This window comes from Calonectris borealis, chromosome 4 (assembly GCF_964195595.1).
Source record: "Calonectris borealis chromosome 4, bCalBor7.hap1.2, whole genome shotgun sequence".
Lineage (NCBI taxonomy): Eukaryota > Metazoa > Chordata > Aves > Procellariiformes > Procellariidae > Calonectris > Calonectris borealis.
This window is the reverse complement of record NC_134315.1, coordinates 22,719,366-22,739,556: the sequence shown is the minus strand read 5'-3', so window position 1 is coordinate 22,739,556 and position 20,191 is coordinate 22,719,366.

Genomic DNA, 20,191 nt, shown 5'->3' with positions numbered 1-20,191 from the left:
GATGTTCCCAGGTGTTTTAAAAGGTCTTTCATGTGCCTCTTCTCTTCTTACACTTTTGAATTCGGTGAATACATCTAGCTTGAAGTTAATATTTTACATATCTGTCTTTTAGCAGTTATAACATTGGGGAGGCTTTATTTTAAAGACATAAAGGAATAATGTAATTGTATTTAATTTGACACCTTTCAGATGTCATTGTTTTAGTTTCAGTCACAATATACTCTGGAAAACCATATATTATTTATTTATTCCAGCGATTAACATATTTTTTCTTAATAAAAACTTAAGGCAGGGTTAATTTGGTTTCCAGAGGTTTATAACTACGACATACAATTTCCTCTCTTGCCAGTCTTAACCACGATCTTATAGATTAGAAACATGGCTCTGAGTTATGGTAATATAAAAGTTAGTGTGGACAAAGCTGCCCAAAACCTCTATTTTGTCTTCTCAGAAAACTATTCAGGATATAATTCAGTCTCTTCTCATTGCGACCCTCAGCTACCTCTCTGTAAAGACAGAACTAAGGATTTGAGGATTTTGACTTTTTAATGCTGAATTTTCATATCGTTGCAAGTCATCCTCTTTATTTTTTTTTCTAATATTGCAAATGTTATTTCAAGAAAGAATATTCACACACATGATACACTTCACATTAAAACTTTACTTACACTATTGCAAGAAATCAATACAGGTGTAAGAAATTTGTTGGGTAAAACTTATTTTTATTTCTCTAGATATCCACAACCGCAAACAAGAAAAAACACCTAATTTCATTCACATTGGAAGAGATTATTCTTAGAAAAAAACATTACTTCACCAAGGATTTTCACAACATTGATTCTAATTTGTATGCCTCGTGCATACCCACTCTAGCTATTTCTGTATTGTTTTAATTGACTTCATGCTTGTAACTGCACTTTGTGTAAGATTATAAAGTCAGTAATGTTTTCTTGCATGCACTATTCATCCTAGAAATAGGCGTATGATATTACGTTTTAAGTAACTTAAGATATTAAAGCATTGTAGTTAAAGCAGAATCCTTTGATGCCTATACATTATAATGCATTAATCACTATATAATTAATATTAGCTTTCATAGAATCATAGAATAGTTTGGATTGGAAGGGACTTTTAAAGGCCATCTAGTCCAACTCTCCTGCCGTGGGCAGGGACATCTTCAACTAGATCAGGTTGCTCAGAGCCCCGTTCAACCTGACTGTGAATGTTGCCAGGTCTGGGGCATCTACCACCTCGCTGGGCAACCTGTTCCAGTGTTTCACCACCCTCATTGTAAATATAAGCATGCTGAAATAATGTAACCAATGAAAGTATGTAAGCATTTTGTAATACTGTGATGGCGTGCCAGACACAATGCATAAGCTTTTTCTGTAAGTATGTGATCAATGTGACCAACAAGAGAGAAATAAGCTGTGTGTAGCACATAGGAGGCATACAAGTATAAAAAAAAGTTGCTAGGCAAGGGCAAGATAAGCACAAGGAACTCCAAAAAAGCTGGACATCCAGCAAAATATACAAGAAAGGCGAATGGCAAAAAAAAAGATAAACAGTACTGGGAGCGGATGAGCTGCAAAAGGGTGTGGAGAGAGCAAATAACATAAAATGTCAAGCACAAATAGGCAAGATGGGGTAAAAAGAAGATAAGCTTGCTTCTGGTCCACCTTCTTCTTTAGATTGGAGATTAGGAAAAATTTCTTTACTGAAAGAGTAGTCAGGCCTTGGAACAGGCTGCCCAGGGAAGTGGTGGAGTCACCATCCCTGGAAGTATTTAAAAGACGTGTAGATGAGGCGCTTAGGGACATGGTGTAGTGGGCATGGTGGTGTTGGGTTGATGGTTGGACTCGATGATCTTAGAGGTCTTTTCCAACCTTAATGATTCTATGATTCTACGATTCTGACAGCGAGCTTTCAAACCTGATCACTTCAACCCATGTAAGTCCATAAAGAACCGTAGCTGTCTGCACTAACTGTACAGTAGTAACACCATGATATTGTATACTCACAGCTGATTTAGGATATAAATAGTAAAAACTACAGCTTTCTGTATTAATATTGTGTAAGAACTAACATTCAGCATGAAATATGTTGTTAAAGAGTGAAGTTAGTTAGGGTTTTCTTCTGTGATTTTTTTTTTTTTTTCCTTTAGAAAGCATTTATAACTGGCTCAATTTATTTGTCTTCTAAGTATTCCCATCACAGCCATTTCTATTTCCCTGATATATGAACGTATATATTCAGTTGCACCATTATGCTCTGAAGTACTGTGAACTTGAGTGTGATTCCATTTGATACAAAAAAGTTTGAAAGATTATGCAAAACTTTCAGAATTAGAATTAAATCTACATCGATGCCCACAAATTCCAGTCCTGTTTTTTATTTTCTTATTCACATTGACTCATATTTTGTTAACAGATAAATATGTACAACTAAATTACACAGATGCTATGTATGGCATGATTATATTATATTACATTATATGATGGCACATATAATGTAATATAATATAATATAGTAGCTATAATTAATATAATATAGCATAATATAGCATAATATAATATAACATAATATAATATTGCTTAATATAATGTAGCTTCCTAATAAAATGAACTCTGAATTTTAAAAATAGGGATACAGAGATTAACTGCTTCACTGCAATGAAAGTAAAATACTGTAAAACCTAAAATGTAAATACTTTTTGCTGTTCTAAAGATCAGATCAGGTACTATGCTGTGGGAGCCCTAGGCCATCCTACCTAAACTAGATTCTTGGTTTTGATGGTGGCAAATAACAGATATTTAGGAAATGACTGAAAGAAGAGGTGTATATATAGACACATATGAATATACAAAGAAAATATGTGACAGTGGTGCTCCTGACTTTCAGGGTCCTGAGGGCATCACCAGGCCTGACTGTCCCTGCCTAGCCTCCAAGCTGCCCGTGGGCCCAGGACCCCTGATCCCGGTGACACCATAGGAGTGTCTGTGTTGAGTCCTGTCCCTAGTCCTGCTCCCTGGATGGACATCAGATCTCCATAGTAGCCTTGTCTCCAATCCTGCCTCGTTCTGCTCCTGACTGTCCAGGTATCCTGGATGGACCTCATGCCTGGTTTCTCACTTTGCCTCGCCTGGGTCTGTTGAGGGACCCTGTTACCAGCACCTGGCTCTGCCCACCCTGGTCAGACCCTGTGGGGCTGTGCCTCATCAGTGCCTGTGCCTCATCAATGTCCCAGCCTGTGCTGGGGTCACCCTTGCTTCCAGCTAACCTTCCCTTAAGGAGCAAACTTGCCTCTGCTGCTCCCTGAAAATGACTGTATGATTGTCTGAAGACATATTATCAGAGTACATTTGCAGTGCCCACTCCATAAAGAAAACTAGAGATAAAAATCATTGTTTGATCTATGGTAAAAATACATGTAGAGTGAAAGGCTGAAGAGGATCTCAAGAGACCTGCTAATTCATCTTTTCACTGAGGCATGGTCATGATATTTCAGAGTCATATTCTTAAAAAATTCTAATCAAAGATTTGATAACTTGAACAGAAACTTTGTTTCAGCATCCCACTATTCTCACAGCTAAAGTTTCCCTGATATTCCCTCCAAATTCTGTTTCTTATCATTTTACATGCTGAAATCAAATACCTAAAACTTCTACTAAGATTATTGTAAGAATGCAAGAAATGATGCAGAAAATAGAGCAAATCTAGGTTTGCTATGTCAAAAACATCAAATTTAAATGATATTATCTTAGTCATTGTTACACAGAAAATCAGTACACGAATGCTGTAATAGCCAGATTCTTCTTGGCTGGAAACTATTGCTACTATCTTGGCTGTCACTGATTCTGAGCAAAAAAAAAATGGTCTAGATTGCTAAAAAGATAAACAGCAAATTATAACTGGGATAATAAACCCTCTTTCAGGAGAGTTTGGTAACATTGTAAGATGTTAACAATCTTTGTTGGGACGTATCTTTAAGTATTGCAGAGCTGCTTAATTAAAAAGTCCCCAGTAATTTATCTAATAAAGAGTTAATAGATTAATTCTTCATCCTATTATGTACAGGGACTCTGTTATTGGATAATGGTGCCCTAATCATGAATTAATTAAAAAGGGGAAAGAAAACAATGACCAAAAAATCATCACTAGCTGTCAGAGAAAAAGAAAAGTCAGATCAGGGATCTGAGTGTTGCTGGCTGAGAGTATAATACTAGCTAAGTCAAAAAGTCACTTCCAAAATTCACTACTGCTGTACTCTTTTTCTCTTTCTTTGTTTTTGAGAAGTTTGGAGCTAGCTCATCTATAGGTCAATATTTCTCACAGTTATATCTTTCACACCGTATGATTGTGATTATGGAACAAAGAGGTGAGTGTTTTCATGTGTGTGGTAGAGATAAACAAGTATGGGACTTGATTCAACAGATAATAATATTCAGGGTTGCTAAAAGTAGTAAGAATCCTGATTTTTCAACTTCATATTAAGTGCATGTATGCAAATATTTCCATTCATAAAATATTCAAGACAAATTATAACCCTGCACAAATAATTGCTGATAAGCAAGATTTAAGAGAACTTCCTCATTTCTAGTTGAACTTAAACATGAGGGAAAATATGAGTAGTTGTGTGTTGCATATATAAGTTGATTTGGTTTAGCAAGAAAAACTTTTTTAAAATGAGTGGGTTTTGTCTTCTGTCTGATGTGATTTCATATATGTGTATTTCAAATTCTGAGAGAGAGAATTTTTATTTCTTATTCATTAAGAAAAAAACTATTTTCCACAGGAAACAATGAAATTGACATATTTTTTCTAACAAGTTCATCCTTAGAAATTGGGAATAAAGCATGTAATAGAATCACAACCTGAACAGCTTATGTATGTTGGACATATACAAGTGTGTACTGAGTTTGTGTAATACTGAACTGGTGTTAAAAGTTGAGTAATCATCACTTTTTTTTTTTTCAGCTGAACTAATTCAGTAAACTACAACTGACCACATAACTCAAAATGGATAGAACTAGGAGCTTATTAACTTGTTCACGATATCTGAAAACTATATATAGGACAAAATAGACAAAGGATCCATTTCCTATTATGACTTAAATAGCAACAAAAATCCATAGATCCATTAAAAATCAGAAACATAGTTAATGCCACTGATTTTAGTCGGGCTTAGCTTTCACTCATTATTGCAGAGTGCTGTTTTTTTTTCCTTCTGAGGTCAGAATCAAAAGAATTTGGATAGTATGTTCTAGAAAAATCTCCTTTTTGCAATTGACTTATTAACCTTTTAATGAGGTGAACAAAAAATAAATCCAGCTTTATAACACTAGTTTTTTATTTTGCCCAAATCAGTTAAAAAAGATATCCATTCAGTTTTGGAACCAATACCTTATATCTCTAAGAACTTAGTGATTTTTAAAATTATTTTAATTTATTTTTATTTTTATTTATTAATTTTATTTATCGTTAATTAAAAATACCCACTCGGATTTGTAACCAAGGGTTATAGTGTTTCAAGTATACACATACTCTGATGGCCCCTTCTTGGTAACTTTTTCTTCTTGACTTCAGGCACTTTCTAGCCTGAATGTTTTCTTTTAACTGTTCCATCCGGAAACCAGTAACTTCTCTGTCCTTTCCCTTATTATAGCCAAAATGTAAATTTGCTCCCTAAATCAGATAATGATCTCTCATTTTCAAGAGCTTGAATAATATGACTTAAATCCTTTTAGGCAAGTAATTTAAAAGAAAACAAAATGTGTCATATTGCTATGCTGAATGGAATCTTTTGATCTTATCTTTTGATACAATTAGCAAATCCCATTCAAAACAGTAGATAGGTTTGGGTGCATTTTTTTAGTGAATGAAGAAGGACCTATAAACACCAAGACACTCAATATAGACACACAAGAGGCTAAGTTGCCAGTGCAGTCTAACCCAATTCAAAGCCTTACTGGCAACATCATCATGACATCACTTATCTTACAAATAAAAATACACTTCACTCAACTGCAGTCACTGCAGTTACTATCCTCTCTCAGAGCACAGATTGGAGAGAAAAATTAGTTATAGTAGATGTTCTGAAGCTTTTCAATCTGGGAAAGGTTATTTTTCTCAAGGTTTTTGTTTTCTTTCAGTTCAAAACTTATTCCTGTGAAGAAATTTAAACCTATACTCAGCATTATAAAAACCATTAGCTATTAAGACTCTAGAGAAATATCATTTGCTGAAGAACAAGTTTTGCAGAACTCCTCTGATGTCAATTTTTTGACTGAAAGATCTATCTGACCACATAAAACTGGACATACAAAAATATTTTTTTTCTATTTCAAATCTGAAAATATACATGTAATACCAGCTAAAAAAAGATTCAGAAAAAAAGCGTGATGAAATGGTACTACTCTCTCAGTTTTTACTAACAAAGAAGCAGCTATACATTTTGTGAGTTTCTTTTAATGTAGCACAACAGAGAAATAAGTTGGATCATTTCAAAATGTATGATTACCACTGTCTGAAAGTCAGTGTGTTGTTTTGAATCTTGTAGGTATATGCTACACCTCATTCAGTCCTAGTGGACTACTGCACTAAAGTCTGCACACAGCAGACTTCAAGCAAGTACCTGGCTGAATAATGGCCAGAGACCTGACAAAGTTTACTTGCTGTTACTAGATAATTGTGAGTATAGGTTGCACAGACATATTATGCCAACATCTATGTATATTTATGTTAATGCCCATTAGTTTCTAATATACGACATTTCAAGTAACCAACATGCTGATTTTATAATATTGACTGAGTGTTCTCTGGAGCTAGATTAGGACTGCATTATTTTGTAATCTAGGAGGTTGCCAAGAACTACATGTCATCGCTATCTGAAACTGTAGTAAATGGATATAACCAATATTAGTACAACTTAAGCATGAAATTATTTCAATTTAAAGGTCAGTGAAATGTACTACTTACTTTCATCTAGTTTCATGTGTGGCACAGGGACAGGCAGTATGGACAATCGACTATTTTGCCTTTTACTAAGTTGCAAATTTCCACTAACTTGTCACAAGTAGACAGTTAACAGTACTCAGTTACTACATACAAATAAATCCTCTATGTTATGGAACATTTTTTTTTTCTATGAATGTTCTTATTTCCTTTAATAATTGCTAGCTAACCAACAAACATATAGCACATCGTTTACAGCAAACTGATTTATGTTGAACCAAGATCACTGGGAAATAAAATAAATTAAATTGAAACCGTCAAAAGCACATGAAATAAGAAATAATAGAAAAGGTCAAAAGATCACAAGATCAATGAGTTGCACACCATCAATATATTAATAAAACTATAACCACGAATAGTCCTTAATGAAATCAGGCAGACTGTGCTTTAAGACTTTCTCAGGGCAAAGAGTTTTACACTAATAATAACACAAATTTACTTATAATTTCACAAGCAAAGTTATTGAAAAAAGGTGCTTGCTTACATAGTCAAACACTCATTTTATTTTTTTTTTAAATGCTTTCACTATTTTTAATCTTGTCTTCTAAAAATTGCAAAATGGAACAAAATATTTTTTTAAAAAAGAAATAATTTAATAAATTACCTTGCCAACAAATATCCTCTACTTCACAAGGATGAGATGTGCAGAGATAAAATGTCCTGATCACTCTATTTCAGTCTTATATTATTATGGTAGAATGTCCTTTTTTACTGATTCTTCTAGTTAAACTACAAGATAAAGATTGAAAACTTGTAAAAAACCAAGGACTGTATACAAACTGATGTAATGATACAAATATCAATCTATGTAAAACCTCCTGTAACAAATCCTGCAATGTATTTTTGTCACAAAAAGAAAATGACGTATCACCTATTTCAAATCCAAGGTATATTTTGGGGTGTATTTTCAGATGCTGAGGAGGATTTCTGATTTCCATCTTATTCTCATTTCCAATAGCTTTTTTTTCCCTGTTGGCATCTAAGGAATTTTCTTGCTTTTTTTCTTTTACATGGCTTCCAGAATGTAGTGAGTCAGAACAAAAAAAAATCTCAAATACCAGCCCTGCTTTCTATTCTAACCCGGTAGCTATTACCCGTATAAAGTATGGAAAGAAAGTATATATCAGTGGTTCAGAAAAACTCTCAGAAAGATAATTTTGTCAGTTCTAGGACACCAAAACAGAACATACGTACCCCACCAAAGGGCGATCAGGCCAAAATTAAACTTTTGATAGACATTTCCACATTATTTTTACTTGAGTAAAAGGATTCTTTCCATTTCCAATCATGAAAATCAATTATATGCCCATAGCTTAGATGCTGCAACCCCTCAAAGACAAGTGAGAGCTACTGAGAGCTTCCAAGCTATGTTTATTATCCAATTTAACAAACTAAGATTTTGGTTTGTCATGCTAAAAAAATGAGTTTCACTGAACATGAGTCATTGGTAAGAATATCAGTACTTCCCTACCTCCTGAATCCTGAAGGGACTACAAGTTATTTCATGTTCTTTAGAAGGAAGCTTTCCAAACACTTGTCTTGCTGTAGTGCCATCATCCATTTATTTAAACCATTATGTTATGATTGTGATTAGAACTGCCTTGAAAAAGATTTTCTTCTCCTTGGGAAAAAAATCAAGTTAAGAAAAGGAAAACAAAAAGGATGTATTTTGAATTTTTTTAAGTGTAAGGCAAAATCAAACAAAAATTTAGATCCAGTCTAAATATTTTTTTTTTTTTAATTTCAAAGTAAACCTTCTTGACCATAAGAGGAAAGATTATGAAACATTTCAACCCAAAAAATGTATTTATTTAGTGACATAATTTCAAAGTGAATGCTTTTGAAAAGTTTAGAACTTCTTTTCTGATCATTTTGAAAGAAGAAATAGAAAAAAATCTCCTGGAAATTATTTTGCTTTTACTGAACTAACATTTTCTTATGGAAAAAAGTTACATCAAAAACTTCCTAACATGCTCCAACTGTGAAGTCCCTTAAATTACATTTTAATTAGGCTTATAATTTTGCAAAAAGTTATTTATTCACTCTGATATGAATAAAGAACCAGACCTGTCGTGTGGGATTTTAATGTACAGATATTTGTCCCTGAAGGAAGTATGCTATGAAGGGAGTGTTCCTGATCTGCACTTCTACTGCGTGAAGTTCATTCTCACAATTTTTGTTATCCCATGAGATAGTTCAATTATTCATGTCCATTTCCTAATTCATCCTAAGATACAATAGACAATACATTTCTGGATGATTATATAATGCCTCAGGTAAATTTCTATGGCAGAAGACTGAAGAAAAAGTGACTGTAACTTCTCAAAAACTTGATTAATGACATTAAAAAATGCTTCCTGGAAAGTCTTATTAAAATCATTATAAAAATAATGAAAAGAGCCTTGCACATTTACTTAGGATTATTGGTCTTGCTGTGATATGCCTGACAATGGATTATAAAGTTTCTATTGTGTCTGCTGTGGAGGTTTAGAACAATTTCATGTTTAGTAACATTTTTATTTCTTTATGCTTTAGTGCAGGTGTGACAAACTGCTTGCCTGAAGCCAGTCTCTACTATTAGGGATATTTCTCCAGTTCTTCCTAATAAATTCACATGTGTTTAACAATTCATGTCCTTGCTTGTGTTATATTAACCATACAAAAAAATTACTCTGGAAAGCTTAATATCAAGTAGTGCTTGATACCATTGGATTTCCAATCAATTTTGTGAGCTTTATTTTTTGGAGCTAATTGCTCTGCAGCTTTGGGGTGCAATGTCTTGAAGAAGACTTCTCCAGGCCTATATCTAGAAGTAAGGAAATAAATCTTTATTAAAATAACCATCTCCTTTGACAGAGATCTACTTATCTCTTCATAATTCATTACTAAAAAACCCAACATGTACCCTCTCAAAAACGGATGCTTCTCTTCTTCCATTTAGAAGAGATTACAAAAGTCCTTATGAGAATAACATTCATAAATAAGTGATCACCATCTGTAAAAAGCTGCATCTGAGCTAAGTTACTAAGCTAAGTTACATTTCGATAAATGTTTGAAGATTTCTTTTATTTACACCTATGATTTGTGAGAATGTAAATGGAACTGAAAATATAAAGGCTGATCTGCATCTGAAATATATACAAATTTTTATATGGATATTGATTTGTCACAACATGGAGAGATAGTGGTAACAAATAGAATTGCTCTTCCTCTGACACCTTTCTTTACAACAACAACAATTTACACTTCGACCTTTTTCTTGTCTTCATAATAATTTCAACTTGTACGGTATAAAAATTAATGTCTACAGAGTGATGTTATAAATCTTTCCGTAGAGTTATGTCATCTTTAGAGTTATGTTATAATGAGCTTACTTTCTGCACTTTTCATCAGATTTTAGGAACACTTTCCATCTCTTGCCAACTATAAAAGCTCTTCCAAAAAAATGGAAAAGCTTCTCAAAAGTTATCACATAATTGCCTAATTTAACTTGTGGTGCAAGAAAATTATTATAGTGAAATTCAATGCAAAATCTTATGGAGGGGCAAGGTTATATTTATTCACAAAATCTCTAATCGAATTGCTGTAATGCAGTCACACTCTCACACTCTCTAATAGATTTAATTCATTCACACACTCACATTCACAAACTCAAGAGTAATATAGAGATGCAGAACCCAGAACTTCTCCTGTGCAGACTAGAGTACAAATGTATCGTTTACTTGCTGGAGAGAAGGTGCAGACTCAAGGAATGCGAGAGGAATCTGAGGCAAAGGAGTGTTTAGTCAGCGGCAGATATTCACAGAAGACAGAAGATCACATATGGCTACTGATTCACTGGCGAAAGAAAACTTGGTAATAGGATTTAAAGTTAACATATGTGAGAGTTTTTTAAGTTTATTTTCTAAGCAGACAAAGATTAGTTGATTAGGCTGTCTGTTTCCCTCCTTACCTCTGATAATTTTGGGGCCTTCTGACCAAATTTAACCAAGTGAAACAATGAGGAAGACATCACTAACACACTAAATTCCTATACTTTCTGTAAAAATGTAGCTGCATAAATCAGACACGTTCCATGAGGGAAAGAATATTTTATAAAATTCAATTTGAAAAAGTCCCAAGCATTAGAAGTCCTATACTCAAAGAATGAGAAAGGGTTCTCATATTTCTGTATATATATAATGGTTCACATATTTCAAGTAGATGCTGTGGTCCCTTAAACTTTACCTAAATTAGTCAGACACACAAATATAAAATTGTATATGCAAGCAAAGACATGCAGGAATATTCTTTCTATTTTGAGATGTAACATGAGTATGTTATTCATTTTCTTACTATTGTAAGTGCAAGATAGCTATAACCCATGCTGGTACCCTTTATCACAGTTCTGCAAAATGATATTATGCATCATGTTCAGATTTTCCATGTTTTGTGTTTCTCATAACATGTTTTATTTTGTACTTTACCTATCTGCAACCTATCCTTGTTTGAATGAGGCAATTCAAAATGTTCTGAACAAAAGGGTACTGAGAACTCTATATTAAATATATTTATTAGCTCAGATGGATTGGGGATGGGGGGAGAAAAAATCTACCATAGGTTGTGGTTTAACCCGGCAGGCAGCCAAACACCACACAGCCGCTCGATCCTCCCCCTCTGCCCCCAGTGGGATGGGGAGAGAATTAAAAAAAAAGAGTAAAATTTGTGGGTTGAGATAATGACAGTTTAATAGAACAGAAAAGGAAGGGAAAATAATAATAATAACAGTAGTAGTAGTAATAATAATAATAATAATAATAAAAAATATACAAAATGAGTGACGCACAATGCAGTTGCTCACCACCCGCCAACGGATACCCAAGCAGTGATTCCTACTTCCCGGACCACGCCTCCTATTTAAATACTGAGCATGATGTTGCACGGTATGTTGTTCATTGGCTATTTTCCCCCCAAATCAAATCCCATTGGGGTACACATCGAACTTCCCCATCCTTTTGCATCACCGACCAAGTGCACCCAGGTCCTTGAGCAAAAGCAATCCCACGGATGGGTTTTCCCTTGCAGAGGCAGGAGTAACCCAGACTGCCTTCCCCAGCATATTTCTTATGTGCACGACAGGGACTTTATCTCCATCTACAGTACATAGAGTTTTGATTGGGCAGGGCCACCTTGATTGGCGGATCCCCTAATGTTGACTAACCAGGTGGCTTTTGCTAAATATGTGTCCCAATGCTTGAATGTCCCACCACCCATTGCCCTCAGTGTTGTCTTTAGCAGCCCATTGTATCATTTGATTTTCCCAGAGGCTGGTGCATGATAGGGGATGTGATAGACCCACTCAATGCCATGTTCTTTCGCCCAGGTGTCTATGCAGGTGTTTCGGAAATGAGTCCCATTGTGTGATTCAATGCTTTCTGGGGTGCCATGTCTCCATAAGACTTGCTTTTTAAGGCCCAGGTTACTGTTCCGGGTAGTGGCATGGGGCACAGGGTATGTTTCCAGCCATCTGGTGGTTGCTTCCACCGTGGTGAGCACATAGCACTTGCCGTGGCGGGTTTGTGGGAGTGTGATATAATCAATCTGCCAGGCCTCCCCATATTTATATTTCAACCATCGTTCTCCATACCAAAGAGGCTTTACTTGCTTGGCTTGCTTGATTGCAGCACACATTTCATGTCCAGGGAACCTGTGCAATAGCGTCCATGGTTAAGTCCACACCTCGATCACCAGCCCATCTATATGTTGCATCTCTCCCTTGATGGCCTGAGGCGTCATGGGCTCACCGAGCTATAAATAATTCACCCTTATGTTGCCAGTCCAGATCCACCTGAGCCACTTCAGTCTTAACAGCCTGGTCCACCTGCTGGTTGTTTTGGTGTTCTTCAATGTCCCGACTCTTGGATACGTAAGCATCTACGTGATGTACTCTTACAACCAGGTTCTCTACTCGGGCAGAAATATCTTGCCACAGTGCGGCAGCCCAGATGGGTTTACCTCTGCGCTGCCAGTTGTTCTGCTTCCACTGCTGCAACCACCCCCACAGGGCATTTGCCACCATCCATGAGTCAGTATAGAGATAAAGTATTGGCCATTTTTCTCATTCAGCAATATCCAAGGCCAGCTGGATGGCTTTCACCTCTGCAAACTGTCTCGATTCACCTTCTCCTTCAGCAGTTTCTGTGGATCTGATGTGCCATCAAATCCACACAGTCCAGTAAACCCGGTTGTCCTCTTCCTCCACCTGGCTGGAGGCAGGGCCCCCTAGTCCTGGTCATAATATTCGTTACTCACTTCTTGTAAATGCAAATCAAAAGTGCCTTTATTAAAATCGGAAGTAAAGTCAGGCCTTCTACTCTATCTGGGGAACTGTTCCCTGGAAACTGGAGCAGCTGTTTTTATGGAAGCTGTTTTGTGTGATTGTTTTTCCTTGCAACTCATGTATCCGTGCCTCTAGGGTTGAGGTAGATTTTCCATCGCACTTCCTCATGTCCTCTCTGTGGTCACGCAGGTAAAACCACAGGGTGCCTTGGGGTCTATATCCACTATATCTTCTCTCTTGAGCAGAGGGACACTTAGTCCTAATGGCTATGATACTGGTCTGTACAGGTGGGGAGTAGGACATACCCTCTTTGAATTGCTGGAACACTCAGGACAGTTTTTCGGACAGTTTCTTCACAGCCAAGATGCAGGCCCATAGGGGGGAAGGGAGACTTTCTTCATATTGCCGGAGTTGGCCAGCCAATTCAGCCACCTCTGTACCTCTCTGTCTTTCCAGGTCATTACTGCCAATGAGTTATGTGATGCTGGTGTGCTCCGTACAAACTTCCGCCACATGGGTCGGGTGCACTTGACTTCATCTGGATCTTTGGATAACTGCTCGTTGTTCAGGTCATCATAAACCACTTCCAGCATGTCTAATTCCCTCAGGTATTGGATACCTCTCTCCATGGCGGTCCACTTGCCTGGGTGGCATATAACATCTTCCTTGAAGGGATACATTTCCTTCACACCTGACAGGAGTTGCCTCCAGAGGCTGAGGGCTTGCGTTCCTTTTCCAGTCACTTTGTCAAAGCCCCCTTCCCTAGAAAGGGATCCCAGATCTTTGGCTTCCCTGTGCTCTAATTCCAGGCTACTGGCCCCATTATCCCAGCGTCGGAGCAGGCAGGTAACAATGTGCTCACCTGGACAATGACTGTAATCTTTTCGCGTATCTCACAGCTCATTCAGGGATAGGGATTGGGTGGTTACCGTCTCATTTACGGCTTCTGTCTCTTGCTCCTCCTGTTGTCGTGATGGCCCTGGTTCATCTTCATCCCTTACTAAACGAGCTGATTTTCTTGCGTATTTCTTCTTCTGTATATGGGTGATTGATACTGGCACAGGTTGGTTCTCAGGTTCAGCTGCAGTGACTGGTGCTGCAGTTTGAGTAGCTGCAGTGCCTGTCACAGGGGTTGGAGTAGCTGCAGTGCATGTCGCTGGGGTTGATCTCTGGACGGTATTCTTAAATAGTTGTTTAACCCTAAACAAGACCTGAGCCACATTCAGGAGACAGAGCAATAGGAACATGCTTGTTTCAACATCCCAAGGATATTCAAAATTCTCAAGAACTGTTGTGGAAGGCTTCATGAAGAGGACAGAAGAAAAAGGAGTTTCTGAAGATATGAAAGGGAAGGTGAAGGAGTGGGGGGAAGTGTCCCCCCAATCTTCTCCATAAATTAATTCTCAGAGAACGAAAGGTAAAGAGTGTAATTATTAATAGTTTCCGAGAGGTAGCTCCTGAGGCACAGAGATGATGGCAATGATGAGTGCAAATACGAAATTAGACTCACGACCAATAATTTTATCATATCATAAAACAGTGTTACACAGTGCAGCAAAATAATAACTTTGATCGAGCTCCGAGCAGTGATAAACAGCACAACAGGGAACATATACTTTAAGTAAGGTATTACATAACACAATATTGAGAGCCAGCCCAACAACTCTGAGAGCCTATAAATCAATATTGTGACCAGTGCCTATTGAACCAATATAATGAATGCTTATAACAACTTTGCCTTAACATGCTTTGGTCAGATCTGTCGTTATCTCAATCCTTTGTGCCCCACGTTTGGTGCCAAAAAAGGCTGTTGTAGTTTAACCCGGCAGGCAGCCAAACACCACACAGTGTCTGACTTCCTCCACCACAGTGGGATGGGGGAGAGAATTGGAAAAAAAAAGTAAAATTCACAGATTGAGATAAAGACAGTTTAACAGAACAGAAAAGGAAGGGGAGGATGGGGGAAAGGTACAATATACAAAATGAGTGATGCACAATGCAATTGCTCACCACCCGCCGACTTATACCAAGCAGTGATTGCTACTTCCTGGACCACGCCTCCTATTTATATACTGAGCATGACGTCATATAGTATGGAATAACCCATTGGCCATTTGGGTTAGCTGTCCTGGCTGTGCTCCCTCCCAGCTTCTTGTGCATCTGGCAGAGCATGGGAAGCTGAAAAGTCCTTGACTATATAAGCACTTAGCAACAACTAAAACGTCAGTGTGTTATCAACGTTATTCTCATACTAAATCCAAACACAACACTAGGGAGAAAATTAACTCTATCCCAGCCAAAACCAGGACACAAATTTGTGGACAAAATTAAATGAAGTTGCTTTCACATTAAGTCAGATAAATCGGGATGCTCTTTTCAGGGAATGCATACTTAGTTTAAGAGATGTAAAAGATGTTGGTATGTAAGCATGCAAAAAATCTATAAGACAAGGACAGACTTTTGAAAACAGCATTTTGTCTTTGTGGAAACTATTCTGCAAAAGAAGACTCTTCTGCATCTTATCCCTGTAGTGAGCCATTTAAGCAAGAGGGCAAAAAGTTCTTTAATGACTATTTAAAAATCTTAACTTACCACTTAACATAGATTCTTGTGACAACATCAGTCTGTTGTGGCAAAAATGGCCTATTTTTCATTCCTGATACTGTAAACAAGATTTGTCCATGGTCTGAATCTTGAGGTTATAAGATCATTGTTCCCAAGATCTTTAATTTAATTTTTTTGTTTTTTTTTTTTTTTTTTACTTTTCTTATCTCTAAATTTCCCCACAGTTTCATTTATTAAATGGCTGGATTGGATTATTCATTTTATTCTGGTTGTTGAATATGTAACTTGCACAAGATGATAGGAATAAATGTTCCTTTTGTGAAGTGAAATAAAATGACAATTACTATCACAGGACAGGTAAAATATGTAAAAAAATACTTTTTGAAGTGTGTAACATACCAAATCTTTCATTTTTGGAAGATAGTTTGCTGCCTAATCTCATCTTTTTAGTAAATTATTTTAAACTCAAAACACTGGTTTAGATTTTTAATGAAAACTACAGTACTCACCAGCAGAGGCAACCTTTCCACTGCTATATAAGCCTTCTGAGCAGGATATGAGAGCAATGTAAAAAAAGATTATTTTAGAAGCATTTGTAATAATAAAAATAATAATAATTAAAAAAAAAAAACAAACAAAACAAAACCATTTTCCCATTTTCCCTTTTTTTCAAGTTGTCCAGGAGGTATATGTATCTTTCTTTTCTCCTTAGCATACATGAACTCTTCCTGGTCTTCATTAACAAAATGATCCTGATGAAGACTCAGGTCCCAGCCATTTGTTGTCTTAAGGGTTCAGGAAAAGTTTCAAAGACTTCTTTCTTCTTTCCTCTCTCTATGTAATTGCATAGTAGTGGCCATAGCAATGCTGTACAGAACAGATAGATCACTTTCTCTACTTCCATCTGCTTTTTAGGTATCTAATGTAATCAATACAATCAGTTCTTCTATATTTCACAGAGTACCTATGGCATTTCCAAGATAATACCCTCTTGTATTACCATCTAGTTTACTATTCCCTAAAATTTCCCTGGGAACTTTACAGATATAGCCTGCCTTCTCACTTCTCATATATGTTTGATAGTACTGAAATTCAGTTTTATGGATCCAATCCATTTAGCCAGGATATTAAGATTATCATAGCAGTATCCTGCCCTCTTATTTATTTACTTTCCCCCAGTCTCTGTCATCAGCAAATTTTATTATCACAGATATCTAGATCATCAGTCTAGATCATTGATAAAAGAGCATTAGTGTCATACTTAATATCAGTTCTTGAACTACCCCATTGGATTATGCTATGTACATGGATATCTCATCATTAGCAATGACAATTTAAGATGCCATATACATGATATCAGACATGAAATCAGAATTCTAATCAGTGGGAGATAAAGCAACTCTAAAATGTATAGTTTTTTAGAGAAAGGAGAGGCTACTAATTGTTTTCGACTGAGCTATAGTAGGTTACTCTATTAACAATTTGTACATGGATACGCATAAAAAGGAAGTTTCTTGACTGCTGATTTATGTTTGTAGATTTTATTTACCACTTTCTCTGCCTGAAACCAAAATAACCCACTTTTATCTCCAGATTAGAAATTATACTATACTCTGACTTATGAACAGGCAGTTCTAGAATCTGAATCTCCAAACAAAAGAGAATTTTGTAATCTTAAAATACGCAGAAACAGAACATGCACAACTCAATAAAATCCCACCCTCGATGGCAAGAAGTTGAGTCAGAAAATTAAGATAAATGCATGTCTGTCTGGCAAAAATTCAGAGGGGAAGAAGAAGGAAGACAGCTGCCGCTAATGTATCTGGAGTTTCCTCTCCAGTTCTTTTATTACCTTAATTTAAAATGAGTTTAGTGCTAATAAAGTTTCTAAGCAAAACAAAGTTTCAGATTATGGACAAGAGTTTGATTGTCTAGGGAAAAAGGCTGATGACTGCACAGGATCCAGCCCTCTGTTCAAGCACAGAATTAGATTAGTTATAGAACGTTAGCTTTTTCTGCTGCAGAGATTGGTAAACAAACATCTTTCTTGGCTTCACCTATTCACCTTTGTTATATGCATAGGGAGCTTAGTTATTATATCTGCTGTGTAAGGGAAATAGCAAAATCCTCCATTCTGTGGCTTTATTTTTTCAGTATGTGGCTGGCTAGGCAATAAATAAGTATGCTCAATGGAATTCACAGAAAAGCCTGATGTTGACATTAGTGTGTTCAAGAGACTGCAATTTTGACCAAATTTAAACAGGTAATTGTGTTAATTTGTAAAAAGACAAGAAGATTCCCAAACTTGATCTTTTTCAAATCAAATTATTATTGTTAATAATTGTAATAATTTTGTCTTGCTGCTAATATGTTTTTGCATAAGGGCATCCCATTTGACCTTTTCCAAATGTCAGCAATAATATTTAATATGAATATGCTTCACAGACACTTTAAACACTCATATAATGTTTAATATTAAAAGATAATAATCTTGGTATTTGTACTTAAAATGTCACTGAATATTGCATGAAGAGTGATCACGCTGGCTTAATAGCAAGGTGTGCATCCAAACCCTGATGTAATCAGATAGCCTAGAAAATTAACATGGAAGAGAATTGTTGTTTTCATGCTTTTTTTTTTTTTTTAATTACTGAGTATTTATAGAACACTCTTCCTTTGTAAAGAATTTAGTCATAGGGACCTGTCTTGAATGATTACCTGGAAATATGTAAAAAGGAAAAGAAAATATTAGTTCCTTCTATTAATAAAGATGTATCTTAATGCTCCTGGATTCTAAAAATTCCTAGGAATGGGTAGATTGGAGACCATATCCAGTTAAAGAACTGATTTCAGGAACCTAGTTCCCAAATGAACTATGTATTGAGGCACTCCAAACAAGTAGAATCCTCAGATGGGTGATTTGAAAAAAACAACACTTTGATTGACAAGATACTTACAATGAATCAGTAGGAAATATCACTTACATGTTATGTGTTTGAAAAAGAAAGAGACTTCTGAAGTCAGATCCTCTGAAAATCTTCTCCATCCACATTGACTTAAATCCTAGAATTGTCTTTCAATGGAAGGTTCCTACAATCGCTGTTTTCACTATAATTCAGTAAGACCCATTGAGTTTGTCTAAAACTTGAATTCTGAACTAAAAGCCTTCTCTTTAAATTTTCAAAGCTGTCACCAGGAAAGGGGAGATCTATCTCTAAAGTCTTCCTCAGATTTAGGACATTTAAGTCCCCACATCCAGAGGAATTTTGTATCCACTGGCTTAAGGGGAAAGAAAAACAAAAAAAACTTACTTGACCATGAGGAAAAAGCATAAGAAGAGGGATGAGCCTTGAGCCTACCAGTAGCTCACTTTCTAAGGAGGGTGGATGTAAAACCTGAATTTGCAAGGCTTTGCAGTTTAGTATTGAGATTAGAGGAGGGAAAATAATATTTGGATTAAACAAAATAACTAAGAACAAATGAAAAATACTGCTTAGAACAGGAATGAAGATTCACATCTTTCTTCATGAGTGCTCTTACTGTTACACAATAGTATTATACACTTATCTGTATTGAATTCCATTATTCTGCAAATAATAACTTAATTCCTGTTGAACAGAGCAACTGCCTGGCACGTCCTGGAAGTGTCTGTGTATTGTGCATGTGTCATAGGGTGAGCTGGGCAGGTACAACAAGTTTGAAGGAATTATGACACCTCAGATGTTGTGCATGATAGACCTTCTGGCAAAATATATGCAGAACATTTTAATTATGCATATGCAAGCACAGGATTTGGATCCCTGAATATCCATTGACCCAAGACCCAAGTAGGGAGTTAAGTAAAACTAATAGTAACATTATTATATCAATCTCGATACAAAATTAATTGAAGGTAATAAATGGAAGCATTCTGTTAGATGTTATTTCTGGAGGTATATAGTGACTGGTCTATCCCTGAATTCAAGAAGATTGATGGCTATAAGATCCATGTCTTCATATCTAAACCTGTTTTCTGTTATATTTCACTAGTTTACTGTATGTGTCTGAAAGTTTTTTGGGAGTTTCCTCTGCTGTCTTACAGATTTCTTAAATAAAGCCTACAACCTACTTACTCACTATCAAGAAAATAATTCTTTACCAGAAAACAAAGCACATACCTCATTATCATTTAATTAAGACATTGTATATGAAAAACAAACCAACAAACAAAAAAAAATCTCTTGCCCCAGGCAATAATTACACCACCTGGAAAGCAAGAGCAGATAACTCCTTAGAATTGCTGGAAAACTCTTC